This window comes from Protopterus annectens, chromosome 12.part0, assembly GCF_019279795.1.
Source record: "Protopterus annectens isolate FY-2018-M chromosome 12.part0, PAN1.0, whole genome shotgun sequence".
Lineage (NCBI taxonomy): Eukaryota > Metazoa > Chordata > Ceratodontiformes > Protopteridae > Protopterus > Protopterus annectens.
Genome location: NC_056746.1, coordinates 1,122,259,260 through 1,122,285,350, shown reverse-complemented (window position 1 = coordinate 1,122,285,350; position 26,091 = coordinate 1,122,259,260).

Here is a 26,091-nt window from a genome sequence, read left to right as displayed (position 1 = left end):
AGTATATGTTATGAATGTCATGCGTGCCTCATTGGGATAGCTGGCATTTTTTTTTTATTATTTTGGGTTTTCATAATGTAGTCAGTTACATTCCACAGTTGTCCTTAACCTTACTGTACATGTTCTGTTATATATGCTTCTATGTAACTATCAGGATGTTTGAATTGTGATTATCTGTCTGTAACTTTGGTACTCTACAACATGACCGGACAACCATTTCTTATTAATTACACATTACTTGCACATTTCTATAGTGCACCATTGTAACTTCAGTACTCCATTTTGTGCTGAGCTATTCTGAGTTTCTTGTTGTACATTAACATATTACAATGTTATCTGCAAGTTTCATGGTATCAGCGTAATGTGCCGGATTCTGTGAACTTTACGGAGTTTGTCCCATTTGATGATGGCATCTCTGTAAACCACTGTGGGTCTACTAACCTCTATCGATCTTAACTTAAGAGTTCTTTTATTAACACTGGTTGAGAGACAGTGGTGAAGCTAGACTTAAGCAGTTTATGGAAGTGTAGTTTGTGGAAAGATTTTTGAATTTTTGGTGAGTCGAGGTTTGGTTCCCAGTGTTTTGTTTGTTAAATGTCCTTGTGACATGAGACAGCTCTTTGTGCTCCCCTCCTTTTGTAACATTATGTCCTGCCTTTCTAAAGCAACAAATTACTGACATATTTCTATGACATCTGTCTTCCTCGATATAACCTTTTGATATATACCTGCTGTAGATAACTTTGAACAGTGCCTTTTTGTTCGTTGTTGCTTGTGTATCCCGGTGCTTTACGTTTTAACCTGCCGCATTATGTCAATGTATATTTCAACTGTCTGAATACATTTTCTTTCACCTTATTGATTGTGTTGACATCTATAATGGCTAGTAATTAGATTTGCAAATATGGCTGGGAACTGGGTATGTAAGCAACCAGATGTCCTATGGCATTTTTATGTGTTACTTTGTCTGAATTATGGGGCTGGGCTTGTTAAAGAAACCTACCTTGTTTTTGATCAATTAATTCCTCTTTTGCTAGGATGTGGATTGATTTCACTGCTGCTTTCTACTTCTGCTCCAAGTGTTTTTTCAATGGTTCGGCACCCTTGAGACAGAGAGAGAATTGTAGGCATATTTTCACCTGTAGTCCATATAGAGATGGGAATACACACCTGTAAGACTTGTGCCTTTTCACTATGCACTATTTTTATCACATTAATACTTTATGACAGACTGTCTGTACACATCCATTCAATTCAAGATACTACAATGTTTTAAATTAGCCTGTACCGAGCTATAGAAATAAGGGCAGTCCAGATGATTGGTTATCTGAAAGACTTTTGTTATGGCTGCTTAGGAACTGGTCAAACCTTAAAGTATGCCACAGATGCAAAGTTAAATTCAAACACTACTTGGAATAAAAGACAAATAGAAAAGCTATAAAGTTCAATGTTTCTTTCTGTGTAGAGTAGCTGCTTGTGTAGTTAATAGAACTTCATTTAGTTATTTTTAAAGTCAGAAATATGTTAGCACTTGTAAAATATTTTGCCATCAATATTGCAAAAAGAAAAGTATAGAAGAGGCTGTGGATGGAGGAGGAAATGAAGAAGAGATGACAGACAAGTGTAGTCCCCCCAAACCATTAAAACATAAACTACACAAGAAGACAGTGGAGACACAGACAATGAAGGCCTAAGCTGTCATAGGATCATAGGAAGTTACTAGGCTGTTGGCCCTGAGGCCCTTACAAGCCTAGCCAAGAATTTAGCCCATGTCCAACAAGTCATCATCCGATGCCCCTGTCCAGCAGACACAGGTGGAATCTGAGGGGTGTATTTTCTGTTCCCCATCCAGTTATCTGGGTTGCACTTAAAAAGGGTTAATGAGGTACTCTGCTTGACGTGGAGAAGGAGTCTATTGCACAGAAGATGGAATATCTGGGATACAAATCTGTCCCACCAACAAGTCCTATTGATGCCAGAGACCAAGATGACATCACACATACGGGTTACTTGAGTGGAGCTTGACTTGCAGATATGCAGCAGTCCCATCAAGGCAAGGTCTGAGATTGTTTTGTATGCCAGACAGAGGTCACCCCTGAGGAGTCTGTATGAGACTGAGTAGAGGGACAAGGCTTTTAGCCTATCTGTGTAAAGTAGATGTTTGGGGCCCTGCATTCTCCTGGTGATAACCTCTGTGGTCTCTCTAGCTGCTGCATGTGCTTTGTGAGGTACATGCTGAAAAGGGCATTGTACTTAATACTAGGTCTTATAAGGGAAGAATACAGGGATGTTATGACTTCTTTGTCCCTGGATGAGATACTCTTACTAATCAGGTGGGCCATGTAGAAAACTTTCCATACCACGGAGACAATATGGTGGTCAAATGTCAGTTTGCTGTCAACCTCAGAACCAAAGTCCCTCATGACTGATTGCATTCTTAGGACCTTGTTATTAATGTGATAATTTGTGGGGATGTCACTCTCCCCAAAGGGGATGATGATGCATTTTTTGGCATTCAGTTTGAGGCCATGTTTCTGGCATTTGTTTGGGTGAGACCCTCTTGCAGGATGTCCACATCACTAGGAGAATTGATGACAGCACCCAGCTTTCAGTCATCTGAAAACTTGCCAGCCATAGCCCACTGGTTATGGCCTGCACCTCAGAAAAGTATATCTCAAACAACAAAGGTCAAAAGACCGATCCCTGGGGTACACTGCTTGTTATGGGTCTACTGCTTGAGGTGGCTTCCTCTATTTTGACTAGGTGGGTTCTATCAGTGAGCCAGTTTGTTATCCATCTGGTAACATAGATTGATGCCTAGTTGAGAGAGTTTACCATACCAGAGTGGGGAATAGTATTGAAGTATTTGGCCAGGTCAAGGTAAACAGTCTGCACCATGGCTTTGGTGACTGTCTCAAGAAAGTCGACCAAATTTTAACAGGCATGACCTCCCCTTGACAAAACCAAACTGTGTGGGATCAAGTGTTTGGAGGTTTCCAATGTCCTTGTTAATGAGGTCCATGATAATCTGTTACATGGCCTTGCATGATCAGGCTAGTTAGGCTAATGGGTTTTTAATTTCCTGGATTGGTGGATGCTCCACCTTTGTGCAAAGGGATGGCAGTGGCTGTCCTCCACTCGGCTGTGATGAAGTCACTACTTAGGCTTTGGTTGAATAGGTGCCTGATGGTGATGCAAGTTCCTGCCTGAATTCATGTAGGATGTAGCCTGGGATGTTATCATGTCCCATGGAGGCTGTATTTTTTTGCCTCTGAAAGGGCAGTGATGACTTTCCCCTTAGAGATAAGGGGAGGGGGCAGGTGCTAGGGATGTCCTGATTTACTGATGGGGAAACAGAGGGGTTCAGTTTTCACTGAACCTGTCTGCCAGCAGGTTGGCTATATCTACGGTATTTGTGTATGTGGAGTCCTTGACCACCAGTTCTGAGCAGATCTAAGTGCTTCCTTTCTGATTGCAGACATCTGTGAAGAAGGCCTTACAATTTTCTTTAGTAGATGTGCCCAGTTTGGACTAGAAGTTTGCTTTGGAGGATTTCATTAGTGCTCTTATTTGCTTGTTCAAGCTAAGGAGAGATTGCTTGGTAAAAAATTACCAAAATCCACGTTGACCCAAGCACAAAGCAGTCACCGGTAAGATGATAAAAATCCAAATTTATTGCAGCACAAAATAAGAGTTAAGTACTTTTGTCCTTCACTAGGACTTCATCAGAACTGCAGTTCTCGAGTGCCATTCCAAGTTCAATAACACAATCAATAAAAAATTAATTAAACAGTTAATTCAATTAAAGTAAGTCAACAAATCAGCAACCTGTTGCAATACATAGAAATAGCATGCAATGAAAACCTTGAAGTAAATTAAAGAACACACTGACATTTTCAAAGTTTAAGTCAGTAGTGAAACCAAAAAAATACTAAAAGGTAAAGTGAAAATATAATCATAGTTTTGCAGACCTCAACTTAAGCACAGAATTAATAGAAACCAGGTCATTTAAACCTGGTTTCATAGTAGCATCTAGTTTAAGTTGCCAGAGGAGTTCCTTATACTCGTCTACTTTCCTAGGTGCCCCCTCTGGTGTCATGAGGCACTATTTCCAGTATGCCAAAAACAAATTTTTTAAAACCAGTGCACATTAAAAGAATGTCTAAATAAAGCACTGTTGCAATTACCTTTTTTTCACATCGTACAAATATTCATCAATTTTTTTACAGAGCTTCCTCTCAGTCTTTTCTATACAAAAAGAAAAACAGTGGTTACACAAAGCCATATACAGTAAGCCAGCCAAGTTACAGTCCCCTTTTCTAAATGTAACAGTTGTTCAGCTGGCATTGGTTTACTGCGCCTCTATCATGTCAATAATATATTGAGACTGGTGGAACTTGAGAGGCAATTAATGAAGAGGAAAAAGACCAAACTACAGAGACTACAACAACCATAGGGCTTTCATTTGGAAAGCCAATAAAAATAAGAGCCAACAAGGGGCTCATTTTATTGGTCAAGGAGAGAATCGAAATGAACGTGTGATGTCAAGAACTCTCTCAGAAACATCAATGGCTTCTATGGATTGGGATACAGATGAAAATTAGTACCCACCATTACCCCCAGCACAAAAGCCTCACTATTTAACGAATAATTTTCTGAATGGTATACAAACTGCAAAATCAGAACGAAACTGAGGAATCGTACAATGACTAATGAAAAACTGGGAATTATCGAGGAACTTATCAGCAGCGTAACAAAAGAACCAAGTGGAACTGAATGTACTTCTTTTGTATGTGGTAACATTAATGAAGCAAATAATGTAATTAATTTATCTAATGAAACTTTAAATAAAGTCCAATTGTCTATCTTAAATAGGGCTTAAAATTTGTCCCAACGGTATTGCCAAGGATGTATATGCTTAAAATGTATATTTTTAGGATGTGCAAAAAGTTGCAGTTAATTATTTTTTTCAAATAGCAACAATCTCTTCCCACAATAACGCACCCATCTTAGTAGAAACCACACCAAACTACTAGCAATTATTATCGATGACCGGTTAAAAATTGACCTACATGTTCTAAGTAACATTAAGAAAACTTATCAGAAACTTGGTCTCCTTTATAGGAACAAAAACCAAACTACTAGCAATTATTATCGATGACCGGTTAAAAATTGACCTACATGTTCTAAGTAACATTAAGAAAACTTATCAGAAACTTGGTCTCCTTTATAGGAACAAAAATGTTCTTTCAAGCATAGCTAAAACAGCTCTGTCACATGCGTACCTATTACCAACCCTTTTCTACGGCTCTCAAATTCTCACCAACTTACAGGCCACACTTATTGCTAAACTAGAGTCCACTTACAACAAAATAGCTAAATTTGCTGCTGAACTACCATACTCCACTCATCACTGCTTAGCACTCAGAAAACTGAACTGGTCCGAATTCTCCCATAACCTCCTCCTGTCTCAGCTTCAGATAATTCATTCTATTCTATACCAGCCAATTTCTGCTCCAGCATCACATCTATCATTTCCCCCTACACCCCAGCAAGAACCCTCCAGAGCTCAGAACATCCCATGGCCATTCACAAACCCTAGACCAACATAGGAAAAAATCTCTATAGCTGTTACCCTGCTGAGAACTAGAATAAACTACCACTAGACATCTGATACATTAGATCCAAAACCCAATTCAGAAAGGCAGTAAAAATTCACTTCAAGGAAAATAAACTTTGTCTATGCTGTGTCCCCCTGACTGACCCACCTCTCCAAGGTATTCTTTCATCTTGCTACTACTTCTGTAAAACCCTACCTTTCTCCTGATCTCTCTCTATTGCAATATTGCTACCCATATTTCCTTCCTCTCTGCTTCTATCCTGCACTCTTAAAAATTATTTTCTTACTTTACCATCTATCTCTTCTCCTCTTCACAGCCAGTCTAATGTTCTGGTTTATAATGTTTCAACAGCTAAATGTCTATCAGTATTATTTCTTGTTCTCTCCTCTGTACCTCCTCATGCTGAAATGTGTATTTTGGTTGCTATGTATGTTAATTTGTTATTGTTTATGTCTATGTGATATTATTATATTTCAACTCAATTTGAATGTATTTACTGTGGAGCTTTTCTCCCCGGGTCTCCACTGAAAAAGGGTTCTGCCCCCCTTGGACTAATCCAGTCAACAAATGTCAAATAAATAAATGTGTGTATTGTACACAGATTTAGGTTATTTCTTCCATGTGCTGCTCTAAACTATCATGATTACTGACAATATGCCAGTTATAACTCACAGTGTTCTTAATGGTTGTAGAACCCACTGTGAAAGAAAAAACAATAGCTGAAGTTCTGTCCTCACCTCCTCTGGCTCTAGATGCAGCATTCACCATAGGCAGAATATGCAAGGCTGATATTTGGAATTTCTATCAGTAGTAACCTCAGATAGCTGGGCCAAAACCACTTGGGTTGGATATTTTGTATCAGCAAAATTTTGGAAAGATTAATGGATTCTTTGGCAAAAACACTCTCCATCAGTTGACACTTTACAAGTCTTAAATAAAGTTTTACTAGAAGAGTGCATATATATTATACAATATGTCTAGCTATGAATAAGCATACCATTGAATTTATTTATATAAAAACTGGTTGGCTGTGACTTGGGTACAGAAGGTTTAGTCTATATTAGAGAACTATAATATGAAATATATATATATATATATATATATATATATGTTAACTTATAAGCTTAGTTATTTATAAACAATATAAGCTATGTATAATTTTAGCCTTTGTATATGCTGCTCATAGTAGTATGGTTATCTTGTGTTTCAAAACAAAACACTTGTATTCATCAGATCCACATTATTTACATGCTGCTGTTCTGGTATTTTGTACTGGTGTGCTGAAAATGATAGAATAACCATTATTATATCACCAATATTCAATAATATTCAAATGTGGACACATAATCTCATTCCCTGCCATATACACCTTGTTGAATTCCTTGGTATACATACTCACTCACAGCAATAAAAATGGGATTCACTTCCTTTGTCTGCTGGCCCAGAGGTCCATTCCCCCAAAAAAACATTCTGTGACCACTACATATAAGTAACTCATGGTGTACACCCTGCTCTATGGCAGTGATATGTGGGGTAGAATCATACTTCCTCCTGGCACTGCCACACAGTATACCCATGCAGTAATGCCCTCAAACTGCAGAGATATGGGGTCACAGTGTGCAGTCCCCCACACTTTCACATAACCAAACAAAACAAGCAAGTGCAATACTTCACACATTTGTACTTATATGCCCTTTGCAAACTGAACAATGAGAAGCTGCACACACAGAACTGAGCTATTGGGTGAGTGACACCACAACACCCATAGTAGCCTGTTGTTATGCATCCTGTCCAGCCACTAATACTTACCACATAGCTTGTTTTGCAGTACGCATGGTACGTACCACATTACAATGCAATGCATCAATAAAATCATGTCCTTATTATGGGGAAGATTTCTGAATAACATTAATGGGTGTGTTAACTCAGTAAAGATCTTGACATTTTAAACAGTGCAGTGCTAAAATTACAAAACAACCATTTATTGTTCAGACCTGAGTTTCCTACCCAGTGGAGTAAGCTAACTAAGAGTGGCCCCCTAAAAACACACTATTTGTCCACTTCACCCATACATTCCCCTGTGGCAGCCACACCTCTTTCTTTGAGGCAGATGGTAAATGAAATATGGTCCATTCATGCATTCAGCAAATAGACGCCAAATGTCAATTGATGTGAAATGAACATGCATGCAGGTGTGTACCCATTTCCGTGGCCATCGCAATCCTTCCTTCTTTGAATATTCATTCACAGAGCTGTAACAAAGGCAAACCAAAAGCTACCAAGATCACATACCAATAACTGTGCTTTTTACACTGAATATCATAATGTTTCATTGACTTGACCAGCGTACTCTTTTCATAGTGTGAAAGAAAGCTTTGTTGACTGGTGCAGGACACATGACTCAACCAACTTTTCTCTGGGGGAAATGGTCCCTGTAAGTCCAGAAAATATCTTCTGTTGCCTGGTACAGGACATAAAACTCAGCCAGTTGTCTTTTCAGAATAATAGTGCAAGTAATGGCAGGAACTACTGCATGGTACAGGAGATGTGACTAAACCCAGCAGTATTTATGGGTAGTATTCACAACGCTAACTGTTGTAGGGGGTGCAAAGCAGGGAACTGTAGTTACAGTGTTTGGTACACAGATTTACAACTCAGGAGCTTGTGGAGGTTGCTACAGGGCATGCAAAATGACTCGAGTTAATTTGGCACAAAGCACTATGCAGGCTCCTTGTTGTCAGAGGTTGCTAATTCATACTAGGCTATCAGTCTGCAGACTATTACAAGCCTAGCCAATAACCAGAGGTCAGATTTAAACCCTGTACCAGTGATGCACTCATGACAATGTGGCCATGGTACCCTGCAAAGCATTCCACACAAAGACTTACCTTACATTCTATGTATTGGTACTATAGCTCTGCTTATATGCCCTTTACAGCACAGTTAATCATTGACTTCTTTGGCTTAGATGGAGTAATGTCCCTCAGGAATTAAGCCATTGGCTGTTGAGTAGCTATGTGCCACTATGGCACTATCTGATGAATAAGGATACCACTCTTGTGACTTTTGTAACCATTGATAACTTGGCTCATAAGTGCTTTCCTAAGCATCATTTGCCTTGCAGGTATCACTTAGACACTACTTGACAAAACTGCACAGTTTACATACTCATTAAGCAAAAGGAATGCATTCACAGGTGCCATATTCCACAGTTACCAGAAACTTTTCTTAGTACTCAACACAAAGGATTAAGGCTGTGAACTGTAGTTCCTGTGGTACACGGTTTGACTCCCTCAGCCCTCATTTACCTACTGTGTGATCTTGAGCAAGTCACTTAACCAGACATTGCTTTCAGGTCACCTCTGAAAAGGGTCTCTGTGTGTGCGTACAGTGGGCTTACCTGGTTAACAAATTATTATATATGCCCACCATTTTTGGCCCTTTACACTGATGGGCATTTTTGCTAACAACTGATCTGCTATGTTCACCCCATTCATGTGCACATTTTACAGATGTTGGTCATTTCACACTGACTATGCTCTCTTTTCATCAATGCAGCATAACAGCTGCCTCTCAACGTGCTGTAGTCTACATTGATGAACAAAGCAAATGCAAGCTTGTTGTCCTTCCTTCCTCTAGCAAGTAATGGGCTACACTAAATCTGCATATAGTCTCCATGCCTAAGACTTCACACTGAGTGCATGTTTAGGTCCATGAACTGATACAGACAGTCCACCACAAACTCCTGCCATAGCCTCATCTACAGATGTCTCAAGCAGTCATCAGTGCATCCATTGTTGATAGAACATGATGCAGTCTGCCATATCCAAGCTGCTACCCAGTGCATTAATGTAGCTGCCATTGCAGTGGAAGTATTGCATTATTTTAATGAACCTACTGCGTGGTGTCAACTATGAGATTCCACTGGTGAGGTGCAGGTTAGTATTCCAGTACAGCAGCAGCTCAGGCATGCATACAGACAACATAGCTATGCAAATTCCAGTGTATGCACTGATATCCTAGGCTGTCAGTAACTTCCATTAAGGATCATAATTATGGTTTGTCTGTAGCTGGGCACTCTATTGGTTTGTTTACTAAATGATGAAGTCATACAGCTCAGATGGGAAAAACCAAACAATCCATTACTTTACTTTTTGAAAGCATTACTTTCACTGCAGTACAAGCTCTGCTAATGGTACAACATGTAGATTGGAATGCCATTCTTTGCCTTTAAAGAGGGAGATGGAATAGTAATGCAGTTGCCACATGATCACCATTGCTGGCAGTAGTAGCTGGACATTTTTCCAAGTCTGCAACTCTTGTGGAGGAAACAGTTAACCCTTCATATGTATGTGACCCACATTTTATACTGGAGGCACCTGAGGCTAACCAGTTTTGCATGGCCAGATCCAGAGGTTCCACTGAAATGGGACGCAGACAATGTGTTACAATGTCTTCACAACATTTGGTGGACTGTCTACTAAAACAAATCACACTACTGTTCATATAGGATGTCACAGCCCTCATTAATTGAGAATGCATGCAGGGCTTGACCATTCATGCTTATCTTTCTCATCAGTTCCACTGTTTACTGAGTCCTGGACAATATGGCACTGTCTAATACTTTCCTCAAAAAGTATTGGGTCACTAAATGGCATAATTCTGCAGGTGAGATTTTATCATCCTCACTACTGCAGTCCACAGATATGGCCTGTACAGCTACTTTTTTTTTGAGTTTTGCCTTATGATGAAGGTCAGTAAGTGCAAGTCATCTTCTAGGCTGCAATCACACTCTTCTTCAGTGATAACTCGGACAGCCATATCAGACTCTCTGTATGAAACCATGTCATCACATACATACATACTGCAGTAGATCTGTGTTATCATACCTTTTCTTATTACCCATGGTCCAGATGCTTCTTGCACCTCTGCTGATCCAGATGCTATTTGCACCTGTGCTGGACCAGATGCTTCTCACAACTCTGCTGGTCCAGATGCTTCTTGCACCTCTGTTACTGTGGAAAAATACTTTTTTAACACTGCTAGCTGGTTCATTAACAGCACTCGTAGTTATGTGGTAACTGCAACACAAGCATAACAGTTTCAGCCATTCATATCGACAGTGGAGCAAAACCTTCTACAAATGTACAAGTGACATTCTTAAACCATGCCAGAAGTAAAACAACATATCTATAATTCCTATATATTACTACAAACTCGGAAAACATGCTACCCTTTTCTTTTTAGTGTAGGGGTGGCTGATTGTAAAATGTAAATATACATTACAGAATGTTTCTTTCCTGTAAACATTAGATTTAAATCCATTGGCTGAATGAGAAATAAGAGTATCTAAGTAATTAATGCTCACCTTGTTCCATCTACAGGTGAATTTAAAAAAATCTGTGGTGCTGTTCAGATATTCCACAAAAGAATATATCTCTACCTCTGTATTATCCCATAAAATAAAGATGTCATTTAAAAATTCAGATAGAAGTGGAGATTCTTTGAATATCCACCTTTAAGCACATATCTGTTTTCCCATCCAAGTAGGACTATGTTGGCATAAGCTAGGGCACAGGCTGTGTTGATTGCACACCCCTTATCTGTTGGGAGAACTCTCCCAAGAAAAAATATATCATTATTTTCCAAAATAAAAAGAAAAGCTTAGTTAAATGGTCAGGCAATAAGAATAGCAAGAATTACGACACATTAGTAAGTATGGGATGAACTAGTCAGACTGAAAGAAATGTTTTTAGTAAGAGGTTACCCTACTAATTTAGTCAGCAGAAGATTTCGATGAATGGGGGGGCAAGTACAAGCCCCTGTTCGGTTTCAGTTTAGATAAATCATCCAATGGGGAAAAAAGAGGCTAAATACGATAAAGCACTTATTGTACAACACAATCAATTTTCTAAAGAGATAAGGGAAATAGTGAGAAGATACTGGAACATTTTTAGAGTAAACAGAGACGTGTATAGAAAGGTGGGGGCTGAACTGACATTCATTACAAAAATTGGGAAGAACTTTAAACAGCTTTTTGAAAATAAAATACCAAAAAGTACACCTTTGATTTGTGGTACTTCAACCTGTGGAAGCTGTAAACAGTGTGAATATATTATTAAAGGAGAACTGCACCCACAAACTCAAAAAACATGTTTATGATATCATGGTTTGGTGTTTCCTACATTTTAATACCACTCTGGGACTATTTAAAGGTTTTAAATATTTTTGTACGTAATTTCTGAATCTGACCACATGGGGTCTGGCATCTTGAAGTAATTCTGATTGTTTAGTCTACCTCTAGGTATCCTACAATGCAGTGGTTATCTGTAAAAAAAATACATCACACAGGCCTCTTTCTTCCTAAAGCTCCTGCCACTGCATTGATTTTACATGTAGACACTGCTTTTTCAGTCAGTTTTAAGCAACTTCTCATGCTGCTAAGTGACTACTTAAAACACAAATGGTGCAAATGCCACAGAACCGACTTTCAAAGTACTTTTTACTCATGCTTCTTTTTAGAGTGGCTAAATTTCAGTCTTTTCTGAAGTCTGAATTGTACTGCTTTGACTCATCTCCCATCCCCCTTCACACCTAACGTCCCTAGCAGTCCATGGGTAATAGCTAAGGATAACTTGAGCTGTTACCTGCTGTGATTGACAGTTCACAGCAGGAGACTTGACTCATATGTACTGCTTCCTTGTTCTAGCTTTTACTTTCTGTATGGGTAGGGGAAGGACCAAGGAGCTGTGACATCATAGCATGGGTAAGTTTTTAGGACAGTCGTGGTGATGTCAGTTTGAGGAGGCAATTGACCAGAAATCTACCTGTATTCATTGACCTAGATAACATCAATGAAGTGGAGACTGCAGCAAGCTTTTCCAGGGTGGGATAAAAGTTTTTGAAAGTGACACCACCACAGTACAGTAAGGTACTGTTCTAGTGGAGAGAAACAGTCGATTTCAATTATTTTAAATGTATTATTGTTTATTCATAGCAGGGACTGTAAATAGGGAGAAAAAGGACAGAGAAGTTGAGCATTTAATAATAGAATCCCGTTGTTATCATTTAAGGCAAAAATCCTGGTGTTGGACAACATCCTTAAAAGTAGAATAACATTTTGCAAAGGAAATTCTTCTACCTCTAGAGTGGTATATTTAACTAAGTGTAACAACTGCCCAGCATATTATGTTGGAAAAGCAGAGCGTGCATTTAAGGCACACATTTATGACCTTCTGTATGATATCACTAACAAGAAGGAGAACAGTAACTTATAAATAAACATTAATGGCAACATTAAAGACTGGAAGGGATATCTGTGAAATAGAGAGCATGTGGCAATTTAGATTGTGTTAACTCTCCCCTAGGGCTTAATGATTATGTTTCTATAGCACCAGTCTTGAATATGATAGCTGAAAAATTATAACTTATTTTATCTGCATTCTTTTAAGTAAAGTGCTTCTTATTTACTGAGTAATTAACAGATTTATAATGTTATATGTATATGTGTTTTTAAAATCCTGTATTTAAAAAAAATAAATGATGATTCAAAGTTTTTAATTATCCAGTGGAAATGCTGGAAGTATAGTATAAAAGAGTTTTAGGTTGTTTTTATGGTTATTCTGATGAAGTCTCCATACAGAAGTGAAAGTGCTCAATCTTGTTATTAAAATCCTTGATTTCACCATTTTGGATCCTCGGTGGCCTTTTTTTCTGCATGTTTCTTGGTTTATACTAATTACGCTGCACCATTTCTGCAGTTCAGTATTTACCTGGTTAACAAATATATTAATAAATAAATGACTAAATAAATAAACTGATCGTAAGCAATTCAATTTTCTTAAAGGAAGGTCCTCCTTTGATTCATTTCATTTAGAAAGTAATTTCATCATTGGATTATGGCAAATTAGTGCACACTGCCTAACTAGATTTAGTCAAGAGTCCTTGACAATATCCCACACTGTGGCATTATTGTGAAACTGATGCAATTAAATGTTACCTCTAGGAAACTTGTTGGATAGCAAACTAGGCCTCTGCCAGGACCCACACAGTCAGGGTTTATGGTACACTGCCCCCTTAAAGGCAGATCACTAGTGGCATCCCAAAAGGTTATGTTTTGGGGCTATATCTCTCTAATATTCTTCACTGATGTCCAGTCCAAGCCAGTGTCAGCAGTATCTGGCTGACTAAGTCTGTTGATGGTTGGATACTCAGAGCTGTCTTCATCTACCCCGATAACATCCATACCTTCCAAAAAGGAATAACTCCACAAACTCCTAGCTATCAGGATCACTCTGTTTTGCTGAATGAATGCAATGCAAATACACCCCACCCAGCAGCTATTAGATGATACTCCATAAAAATAGATACTGCTGTAAGAAATTTAAGTACATTGGTAGACAATGTGGTCTCTTTTGACTGACACATATCAAATATCAATATTCTTTTACCTTGTGCAATTAATAATTAGAAGCATATCCTCCAAGTTCAAAGAAGTCATTGTTCTTCTCTACTCATAACACCCATAACAGAATACAGCACTGCCTTTGGCATATATCTCTCAGGAATATTGTCTAGAAAAAACACACTTCCTCACAAAGAAAATCTCAAGTGTGAAATCCTTAAACTGACAGAATGAAATAAACTGTTCTGTTCTACTCTTGTCTCCTAAAGATTTTTATGTGGTGACCTCTGCTTAGCTCATAAGACTGCACATTCCTTTGTCCTGCATGATGTTTTACATGTTTATAAAACAGGTATTGTCACCAATACCCATTTTGGGATATAAATCTACATCATAATATTAATGATACCTGTGGATGGGCCAAGTATATCTCACAAAACATCTCCTGCCAATAAAAGAAACTCTCTCCCCATATCAAACAAAGCATATCCATAACCCTGTATAAATCCATCCTGAATAAATGGATGTGATCAGTAAATTCACCCCAGGTCTAGCTGCTCAGACCTTTATAGGTAAAGTGAGCAAGTTGTAGGAATCACAGCAGCTATACTCTTAATGGTCTACTTACCTAAGGATCTAGCATACACCTATGAGTCTATGAACCTGTCCATCTTCTCATACATGATGGCTGTCCATGCTGCATCTTGTATCTCCCTGTCAGATTGTTTGCTCCTAGACAATTGTAAAGAGTACTACAAAGTCAGTTCCCCTAGTAGTCAGGGGACTTATTCAGTGAAGGGTTATGTAAGGTGAACAGCTGGGAGATCCAGGGTATAAGGATGCAGTAACTGGGGAAAGAGTAGGACAGTTGAGGACCAGGTATGGAGAAGCATGAAAAAATACAAAGAGATGAGCTGTTCATATAATGGATGAAAAATAAGGGTCTACACAAAGCCAATACCATGCCCCACATTCTGTTAATGTCACATTACAGTTGGCCAATCAAAAGGTTGCATAATGATACTCAGTGCAAAAAAAAAATCCCGGCATTAAGCACTTGTGTTCATGTTTCTGTACTGATGCTACAGTATCCATACTCCAATAACAACATGCAGTATTGGTTGGAGTGGAGAGCATTCCAGAAGTGTTATTCTTTGGAGGCATTAAACCAGTGTTTTTATGTCTGTCTGATGGAGGTTCAGCTGGATATTTGACATCTTATGGCATTTTTTGCTGATCAGGAGGAGAATTTGCACAGTCTCCTGGTCATACTCCATTACTGTGGATATCACTCTGAGCCATGACTGAAGAGTACAATCTGCTTTAGTGGACTGTCTTAGGTCAGGAGCAACTGGGGATACTGAGTATGTCGGTAGAGAAACTGGGGAAGCAGTGGGAGGGATAAGTGGGCCAGGTAGGGGGAAGCATCAAAAAGAAAGAAATGAACTCCATATTCTGTATTAGAAATAACAAATGCCTAGGCAAAACCAGTACCATATACTCTTTTAATGTCACATTAGAATCAGTGGCTCATAAGGCTGCATATTAATGTTCAGTGTAACACCACTGACTATGCAACCCTTTTGTTCCCTTAGTCCTTGCAGTTACACTGATGTGTTTCGTGGTCAAGGTCCCACCTTACCTATTACTATGGCCTTAATATCTCACTAGCCATTGTTCTATTACACTGTATGACCACTTTTGTAAATAAGTAAATAAAAATAAAGCAGTTGAGAGTCAATGTATTAATAACAAATGAGAAACATTTTAAAATGTTAGATAAAGAAAAAAAGCATTTAATTTGTGAATTATATATTTAAAAGCAGTTATACAATATGCAATATACATGAATAGCATGATGACCCAGTCTCATAGCTCCAAGGTTAAGATTAAAACTTGAACTTTGATTACTCCCTGTGCAGAGTTTGTTCATTCTCCCTATGTCTACATGGGTTTTCTCTGGGTAATCCACTTTCCCCCACCTCACAAAAAAATGGTTACTGACAGATTATCCTATATGGTCAATATATATACAGAATGCATTTGCTTTGCTTTTGTGTCCCAAGGTCATGGTCAAAAAGGGTCTACAGGTCAGCCCACTTACCAGGTGTAAAAAAATTATAAAGAAAATGCATAGCAATAAGGCCACTAGAGATGTCATACTGAGAATGCCCCCTCTTAAGGCTGGTAGAAGAATGCATTACTGTACCTATTTAAAACTGTGTTATACCAGCAACATCATCTATTGGAACAAAAACAGCTAAGTGTCAAGTCTATGATCAAAGTGATCCCAATGAATGTAAAGGTGACTTAAGGAGTCAAAACAAATATCCAGTTTACATAAATTATTAGATGAACCATACTTACAAATAGGAAAATGAAGACTGATAGTCATAGTATTTAATACTTGCATAGATTACCAAATACCATACGACTGATTCCTATTTTTCAAAATGTATGCACTTAGCTATGCATCAACTATACGCAATTCTTGCTTATATATAAGATAAACAATACATCTGCATATATCTTATTTTAACTTATAAAGCAGCAATATGCTTTTAAAATTATTCAAATATGTCCCATAGGGACCTGAATTATTTGCCATAAAATGCTTTCCTTCAGTCTTTACATATGTGTCTTTCTATTCACCCAAACTTTTCCACTCGTTGCTGCACAAACATGCTGGTTGATAACCCTAAGTAGCACCACTGTTGTGTGAAAGGTCATGCTACATAGATAGTAAAATCATCAGTAACAGGGAGAACGGGGAAGCAGCAATGATTGTATAATAGAATGTAAATACTGCATTCACTGAATCCTTTTTCTGTTGGGGTATATAATTGTTGCCACTAATGCACAACTTAATCTGAGATACTGTGGACTGCTCAGAAAAATATCAGAAAATGTTATTAACTGACAAATGAACACACATTTCTCGTGCTTATTTGCCAAAGGAAATCACTGTGAATGTAAATGAAATCTGAATAATGATCTGTGTTACTGTAAGGGCTTCCAGTTCCTTCTTGCCACCTTCTCAGAAATCAAAGGTGGGCAAAGTGAGAAAAATGATTAGAATTACCATCTTACCATATATTAAACTAACACTGAACTATAAAAACAGACTGAAGCTGCCACATGTTCATGGAGAAAAGTAAAACCTTTATCTTAGTTAAATATAATATTTAAAAGAATATAGAGGATCATAGGAGGTTACTATGCTAACTGCCCTAGAACCCTACTAGCCTAGCCTAGCCATATTTATCCTGAGTTGCCCAGTTGTTGGTGGTTAGGTGAGTGAAGTTCACAGAGGTAAGGGTTTATGATAGTTCATAGTTTCATAGGTAGGTACTAGGCTATTGGCCCTGGGGACTATATTAGCCTAGCCAAAACGGTACCCTGGCTTTCGCCACCGAAGAAAATTATTTTCCTGTGTCCCTGTCGAGCACAGCCACAGAAGAGATCCCCAGGGTGAATTTCCTATTTCCCATCCAATCATCAAGATTTTTCTTGAAGAGTGCTAATGAGGAGCTTTGTTTGATACAGATAGGTAGTTTGTGCCAGAGTATGGGAAGTCTCTGGGACAGGAATCTATCCCTCCAACATGTTCTGTTTATTGTTGTGACAGGGTTTAGGTCCCTAGAGCGTGTAGCTCAGAGGGAATGGGATTTCTTTAAGTGGAGCATGTCCAACAGCTCTGGGTTTGACAAAGCTTTGTATGTTAGGCAGAGATCGCCTCTAAGTAGGTGATATGTGATGGAGTAAAGCTGGAGTTTTTTGAGATGGTCTACGTAGGGCATCTGTTTCAGGCTGGTAATCCTCTTTGTGAGGTATTTCTGTGGTCATTCCATTTGTTGTAGATGTCTTGTGAGGTACATACAAAAAGGGGCACTGTACTCTATAATGGGTCTAATGAGTGACGAGTAGACGGGAACAATTACCTCTTTTTTCCTGAATAAGAAACCTTTTGTGATGAGGTGTGCCACGTAGAAGGATTTCCTGACTTCTCTGGTGATGTGATTATCAAAGGAGAGACTGCTGTCCACCTGTGTCCCAAGGTCTCTTATCACACTTTCGGTGTTAGTTAGATTACCGCCTATGTCGTAGTTCATGGGTACAGAGTTTTACCAAAAGGGATGACAATGCACTTTTTGGCATTGAGCTTGAGGCCATGGCTTTGACACCAGGCATCTGTCTCATTGAGGCCCTTTTGTAGGATGTCCACATCATTAGGAGTTTTGATTATGGCTCCTAGTTTGCAGTCATCTGCAAACTTCATTTACCAAAGACCTTCTGTGTTAGCCTGTATTTCAGAGAAGTACATACCAAACAGGAGAGGACCCAAGGACTGAACCCTGTGGTACTCCACGTGTCACTGGTCTGAAGTCGGATTTGGAGTCTGCTACTTTCACAGTGTGGGTTCTGTCAGTGAGCCAAATGGCAACCCATCTTGTGACATAGGGATTTATACCTAGTTTAATGAGTTTATCTATAATTCCAGAGTGGGGGTTGGTGTCAAAATCCTTGGCGAGATCTAGATAGACTGTGTGGTAGGCGGTCTATATCAGTTCAATGAAACAGCACATCATCGAATACAACAACCTCAAACTTCTAACCACAAAATCTAAAAACATTGAAAGCACAGCACAGCTAATTTTTTCCCTGAGAAAAAATTCACTGTTCCAAGAAACACACATACAACACAAGCACACCAAAAAAAAACAGCAATCCACACAAATACACTTAAAATCCTACATCTAACCCTACACTAAACTGTACATAAGTACTATCTATCCACTGTCCTTAACCCAAACCCTAACCCTAACCCTAAGGTCCGTCACTATCACATACTCACCTCACCTGCACCCTAACCCTAACTCACATACCCCACCCTAACCCTAAAGTCTATCACTACCACACACTCACCTCACCCGTGCCCTAACCCTAACTCACATACCTCGCCCTAACCCTAAAGTCTGTCACTATCGCACACTCACCTCACCCGCGGCCTAACCCTAACTCACATACCCCGCCCTAACCCTAAAGTCTATCACTATCACACCCTCACCTCACCTACGCCCTAACCCTAACTCACATACCCCATCCTAACCCTAATGTCCACACAATCGCACACTTACCTGAACTGAACCCATAACCTTCGACCACAGTGCTGAAAATAGCAAAGCCACAGAAAAGGACAACCAAATTATTTCCCTAGGAAAAATTTTGGCTATCTGCAGCTTTTCTATTTATAGTGTTCGCTGTTTTCGGGTCGATATCAGACCATTCAAAGTATTAACACTTCAGTGATCTAATATAGACCTGTGTGTACCACTTTACTCTCATCTACAGCTTTGGTGACCACTTCAAAGAGGTCTGTCAGGTTTAGGAGACATGATCTGCCTTTTACAAACCCAAACTGGGGTGGGGTCCAGAGTTTGGAGATTACCAGTGTTATTGTTTATAAGTTCCATGATGATATGTTCCATAGCCTTGCAGACCAGGCTCATCAGGCTAATGGGGTGGTAGTTCCACGGGTCCATGGTGGCTCCCCCTTTGTAGAGTGGGATGACCTTCAATGTGCGCCATTCAGTGGGCACAAAGCCTGAGGTAAGGCTATGATTGAACATGGTACTTAGGTGGGGTACCAGTTCGTTCTGTAGTTCATGTAGAACACAGCCTGGGATGTTGTCAGGTCCCATGGATGCTGTGTTCTTGGCTTTGGCGAGTGTGGTTTTTACCTGTGCAGCCATGATTACAGGAACTTTGCATTCTTCCGGTATAGAGATGGGCCCTTTAGGGGGTGAGAGGGGGGTAAAGTTAGCACTGAACCTATCTGCCAAGATGTTGGCAATATCAGTTGGTTCTGTATATTTAGTGCCATTGTGCTGTAACTCAGAGCAGATCAGAGTGCTGCCATTAAGATTCTTGACATAGCTATAGAATGCTTTGTGACTGTCTTTAGAATCAGTGGCAATTTTGTTTTCGTAACTAGCTGTGACAACTGTGCCCTGGCCCAACAATCAAGGAGCCTCAGTCCTCACCACTAACACCAGGGAGGTCCTCTCATAGAAGAGAAAAGGATAACTAATACACACAGTAAAGTACAATTTCCCTTAAGTGCACACAGAAATCACAGTCAGTCTGGGGCTGGCTGCTCCCTTGCTCACCAGGTCCCCAATAAGACTCCCCACTGGCACAGTTATAGGGTCCAGGTCTCAGCCTAACTGGGCAAGCTAGAACCTCCAGTACCCTCTCTGTCCAACCAGTGCTTCGTGTCCCTGCCAAGTGGCTGACACAACACACACACACACACACACACACACACACACACACACACACACACACACACACACACACACACACACTTTGAGATAAGTATTTATACAACTTCACAGACACTCCTGGGAAAGGCTGACACAGATTCTCCAGCTGTGCCCCTTTACCCAGACTATACGGTAGTAATTACTGCCACCACCCAGTTAGTAATAACAGCTACTAAAAGGCCTTTAAAAGGGTGTTCAGTTATTACTGTGCAATATTATTATCCAATGGTAGTATGACTAACAGTCAAAGCTTACTTTAGAGTGGCCTATTAAAATAACCTCTATAAATATGCAATATACTCTAAAGCTTATCTCTACACAAATCAGCCACAGGTAGAAGGTTTTAAAAATATTTAATAATAAATAATTAAAACACAAGATAAAACTACTACACCACAGAGATATCTAAGAGTTCAGAGATCACAGAAAAACTTAAAATAATACAGTAGGACAGGTCTGATTTCAAAGAAAAATACCTAATTAATCTTTACTAGCTTTAACTATTCCTACAGGAAATCACAGTGCTTAAACTTACATGTGAGCATAAGGCAGAGTGCTGGTAAGTTGGATATCCAAAGTCAAAATGCTTTTTGGGTCTCTTGTGAAAAATAGTATTTAAAATTACTAATAAACATGTCTCTAAGGCCCTCCCAAAATTACATCATTTTTGACAGGTTTTCCCAGTATTCATATTGCATCATCTTAACACCTGGTCTGAGTTATCAGTCCACAAACTGCATTATTTAGTAATCTAGCACCTGCATAAAAACTTACAACAATAGAAGGCATTTCACATGTATATTCTAACAGAAACTAGAGCAATAAAGCACATTCCACATCTAAATTCTGGTCATAAACATTAGTCTTGAAACAATGGGCATGAAACCTTCATCCAGCCACACTGGAGATGAATTCAAATATGACAGGGTCACAACGTACTTCACTGGGCCAGTAGAGTGCAATTTTGTCACATATTTTGCAGTTCCACATTTCACAGTATTCCTTACACTCAAGAAACATGTATGTATTTTACATTTATTATCAAGAAAACATGTCTGTGTTTTACATTTATTTACAAATGCCAGAATTATATATCAACTAGGCTGGCAGCCTTCACCCATCTCTCCCCAATCGTCACACTAGCTTTGGAGGATTTTATGAGGGATCTCAGCTTCTTACTGAGGCTGACCAGGGAGTTCCTCCAATCATGGGATTTTACTCTGTTTTGCAACAGTTTCTTTCTTCTGTTGTAGAGTTTGTTTATGGCAGTGGACCACCAGATTGGCTTCCTTTTTTTGGGGGATAGCATCTTGGTTCTGTTAGGATTGCATGATCCATGCAGTCGTGTAAGTGATTATAAAGTGCATTTGTGTAGGATTCAGCAGTCGTACCTCTATTGTCCGTCTGCATGGGTGTTGTGAAGTTTGCCATTTCTGTCTTAAGAAGCGTGAAGTTGGCTTTGGAGAAATTTTTTATGGTGGTTTGCCTAATGGGGGGGTGGGGACGGGATGTGGCTGTCTAGGGTGATTAGAGTGTGGTCGGATCTGACCAATGAGGAACTGACCTGTGGTGTGGAACACCGGTTGCCCATGTTGGTAATGACCATGTCTAGGATATTGCTGCCCCTGGTGGGAGTGTGGATATGTTGATCCAAGATGTTGGAATTTATGAATTCCCAAAAATGTTGAGCAAAAGAGTTGGTACATGAGTAGTTTTCCTGGTTAATGGTGGGGTAGTTGAAATCACCCATTATTAGGGTGTTAGGTTGTACCCTAATATTTTCCAGTGTATCAAGAAATGAGGAGTGGGAATGCTGGGGCATGGTGGGGCATCTGTAGCAAGGTGGCAATGTTGGGGCATGGTGGGGCATCTGTAGCAAGCTACAATTTGGATTGCAGTCTTGCTCAGAGTTAGTTGCACTAGGATAATCTTGGATGCATTATGCTGAGCAACTAGCCTGGAGATGTGGATATCCTTAATGAATATGGACATTTAGTGTTTCAGTCCAGGTTAGGTGGCCGAAAGGTGTGGTACGAATTATAGCCTGGTAATGCAGGGGTGCTCTCTGGAGCCTTGAACCAGGTCCCTGTCACTGCACAGATGTCGATGTTCTCCATTTTAAGGAGTGCCTCGAGTGAGTGCATTTTGAGGTTTAGACTTCTAGCATTGAATAGCATTACCCTCAGATTTTGATTGCTTGTACCTGTTACGGTGGTGAATGTGTCATTTGAACCTTGCCTAAAAATGGCACTATAGAGTGGCAAGAGCCTTAGCCAGTATCTGGAATCCCAAGGGCAACAGGTACAGACCATCTCTGGCAAAGCATCGTGGTCTGTCGATCATGTCATCCCAGGCAGACAGATACTGGATCCCCTTAGAATGACACCATAAGCTTAGCCAATTGTTGAAGTCAATCATTTTGTCTTTGTACTGTGGTATCATTTTGGGTGATAGCAGGATGCTACTTAGGGCTAGGGTCATACCTGCTTGGGCTATAAGCTCAGAAATCTCCCCCATGTCTCTTTTCATGTAGTCCAGGGAGGTACCCCTCAGGTCATTCACACCAACATGGACAATGATAGAGTCCTATTTGTACTTGGGTTGGGAGGGTGGCCTAATGGTTAAGGTGTTTGCCTTACAAACACAAGGTACAAGGTTTGAGTCTCACAAGGGATAATTGGCTAGGCTTAAAATGGCTTGCAAGGGCAGTCTGCCTAGTACTAATCTATGAACCTATGAACCTATGAGTGAGTGCATTATGTGGCAGATCCTGGCACCCGACAGGCAGCTGACAGTAACTTTCTCCTTGTTTAGCCTGGTGAGTGGAACATCAGTGTGCCTGAATACAGAGTCACCTATGACTAGAGTGTTGGGTATGTTGTTATGCCTTATCAGCTGTGGTTGAGAGGCACACTGAGTTTGTGGGCTATGTGTCTTTTGGGTTGTGCTGGGGGGTGGAGGTTGCTTGCGTTTCTGCTTTGAAGGTCCCTGTTGCTTGGGCAGATTTTGATTGAGAGTCTCCGTGAATGTAGGTGTGTGTTTTGTGTTTCTATGTGTGTGTTTTGGTGGTGTAGGTTTTGAGGGACTATGCGATGAGTGTGGTGTGCTGCAAGTGTTTACCTTCTCCTCTTGACTGTCTAGTCCAGTCTTGGGTGAAGAGAGCTTTGCTTCCAATTTGGCTATGTAAGTGCATCTCTCACAGGTTATAGTGTTGGGTGGTAGGAGGAGAGGGTTGTCTGTGTACATGAGGCAATTGCTGTATTGCCTCAAGATGCCCAGGTTCATCAGGGAGACAGGAGAAAACACTGGGGAGCTGACCCTTAGACATGCCTGGATAGGTGCTTATTTATTAAGTACTAAATAGTGTTTTCCTTTGGACAAGTGAGGAAAGTTGAGTGCTGTAGTAATTTGTAGCTTATTTAGTGCTTGCAATGAGTTCTGAACAAGTGCTGAGCTGAAGGAAACAGATTTGATTGCTAAAACTAAAACTGGCTAGTTCTGAGGAAAAATTTGAAGAACAGACTTTATGGCACAGGGAATACTTTAACCCTAGCTAAGGGGCAATGCATAACGTGTTTTTTTTTTTTAGATAAGCTACCTAATGCTTTCCACTCCCACTGATAAGCTAGAAGGCTTCCCTCCAACATAGAGAGGTGTGGGGTCTCAGAAACAGTCCTGGATACAGAAAATCTGTATCTGGACTAGACTACTTACAGGAGAGGCAGGAAACAAGTTTAGAAATTTTTTTGGTAAAGTAGAAAGGGAGAAAGGAGGAGCAGAAGACAATTCAAGGTTAAGAAACTAAGTGGGTTGGCCTTCTCAAATGTTCTCCCTGTATTAGATAGAATGAGGTAATGACACTAGACTGGGAGGAGTGTCCCAGATCAAATTTACAGTATGGGTGGGCAACTGCAAAGCCACCAAGTATAAGAACAGGATACCAATACAGAGGGAGGGTGGGAAACAAAAATAAGAACAAACAAACCCAAACAGATGCTTAACAACTGTAGACAATTTCTAGTTAATACCTCACACACAGTGAAACTAGCTAGAAAAGTATGCAGCAGACAATAAAAGTGCTATAAATAACTCATAAAAATAAGCAAAAACATAATACTTAATGTTAAATATCACAGATCAGTTTTCTCAGTGCCCTTCCTCTGATTAGCTCAGTGTGAAATGGCAGAAACACTCATAAGTTAACTTCTTAAGTAACAAAGTTGAAACCTTAAACAACTTTAAAAAAAGCTTGAAAGAACCAATGAAGTGCTTACTCCAAGCCGTAGTCCAGGTAACCCCAATCAGCCAATGACCATAAACACTTCACTCTCAATGAAATGCTATACTGGCTTTGGCTAAACTAAGATGGCCTGGAACATGTGCTCAGATGCATAGCCTCTACCAACTTCCTCTGTCCAGGAGGGATATGGGCAACACCCCAGAAGTGAATTTGCAATCACCCATCCATTGATCTAGGTTTCATTTGAAGAGAGTCAGGGAGGGGCTCTTTTTTCACGTGACTTTGAAGTTTGTTCCAGAGAAGTGGCAGTCTCTGGTAGATGTATCTATTTCTCCAGAATGACCTGTTCATGTCAGAGGCTAGTTTAAGATCCTTTGACTGAGTCACCTTCCTGCAATTTGATTTATGAATGTGTAGCACTTCCATCATGGCTGGGTCACAGATTGCCTTGTAAGCCAGGCACAGGTCACATCCAACAACCTGTAGGAGACAGAATACAGTGACAGAGCTTTCAGTCTTTCCACATAAGACTTGTTTTGTGTACCCTGTAATTTATTGGTTAGAAACCTCTGTGGTCTGTCCAATTCTTGCAGGTGTCTGGTGAGGTAAAAGGTAGCATTGTACTCAGTTATTGGTCTGATGAGGGCTGGGTGTAATGGAATTATAACATATTTAGATTTAGATGTGATGCTTTTACTTATAAAATGTGCCACATAAAAGGATTTCCTTACTACATTGCTGTCAGTCTGAGTACCCAGATCATGTACCACTGGGTCTACACTTATGGAGGTGCTGTCTATAATGTAATTATCAGGAATGTCAGCTTTCTCGAAGGGAATAATAATGCATTTTTTGCATTTTGAATTAATCTGTGGCTTTGGCACCGATCACTTGTCTGCATTAATCCTATCTGCAGTATATGGACTTCTCAAAAATAAATTACAAACAGTAAGAGGCCCAGCATAGAACTCTGTGGTATGCCACTGGTGACTGGTCTTTTGCTAGAGATGAAGTCACACAATTTGACAGTATGTGTCCTTTCGGTGAGCCAGTTGGCTACCCATCTAGTAATATAGGCGTTAATTCAAAACTGGGAGAGTTTCTCTATAATACCTGAAAGAGGGAATATGTCAAATGCCTTGGATAGGTAAAGATAGTTGGTATGCACAATCTTTCCCTCGTCAAAGACCTTGTTGACTTTCTTGAAGAAGGCAACCATGTTTAACAGGCATGATCTACCTTTAATAAATCTGAACTGGGTTGGGTCCAGTGTTTGGAGATTACCTATGTCCTTGTTAATAAGGTCCATAATAATTCTTTCCATGGCCCTGCAGATGAGGCTAGTCAAGCTTAGGGGCCTATAATTTCCAGGGTCAGTTGATGGTTCCCCCTTTGTGCAGAGGGATTACTTTTGCTGTCCTCCATTCCACCGGAATGTAGCCAGTTCCCAGACTATGGTTAAACAGGGATCCAAGTGAGTCTGCTAGGTCATGTTTTAAG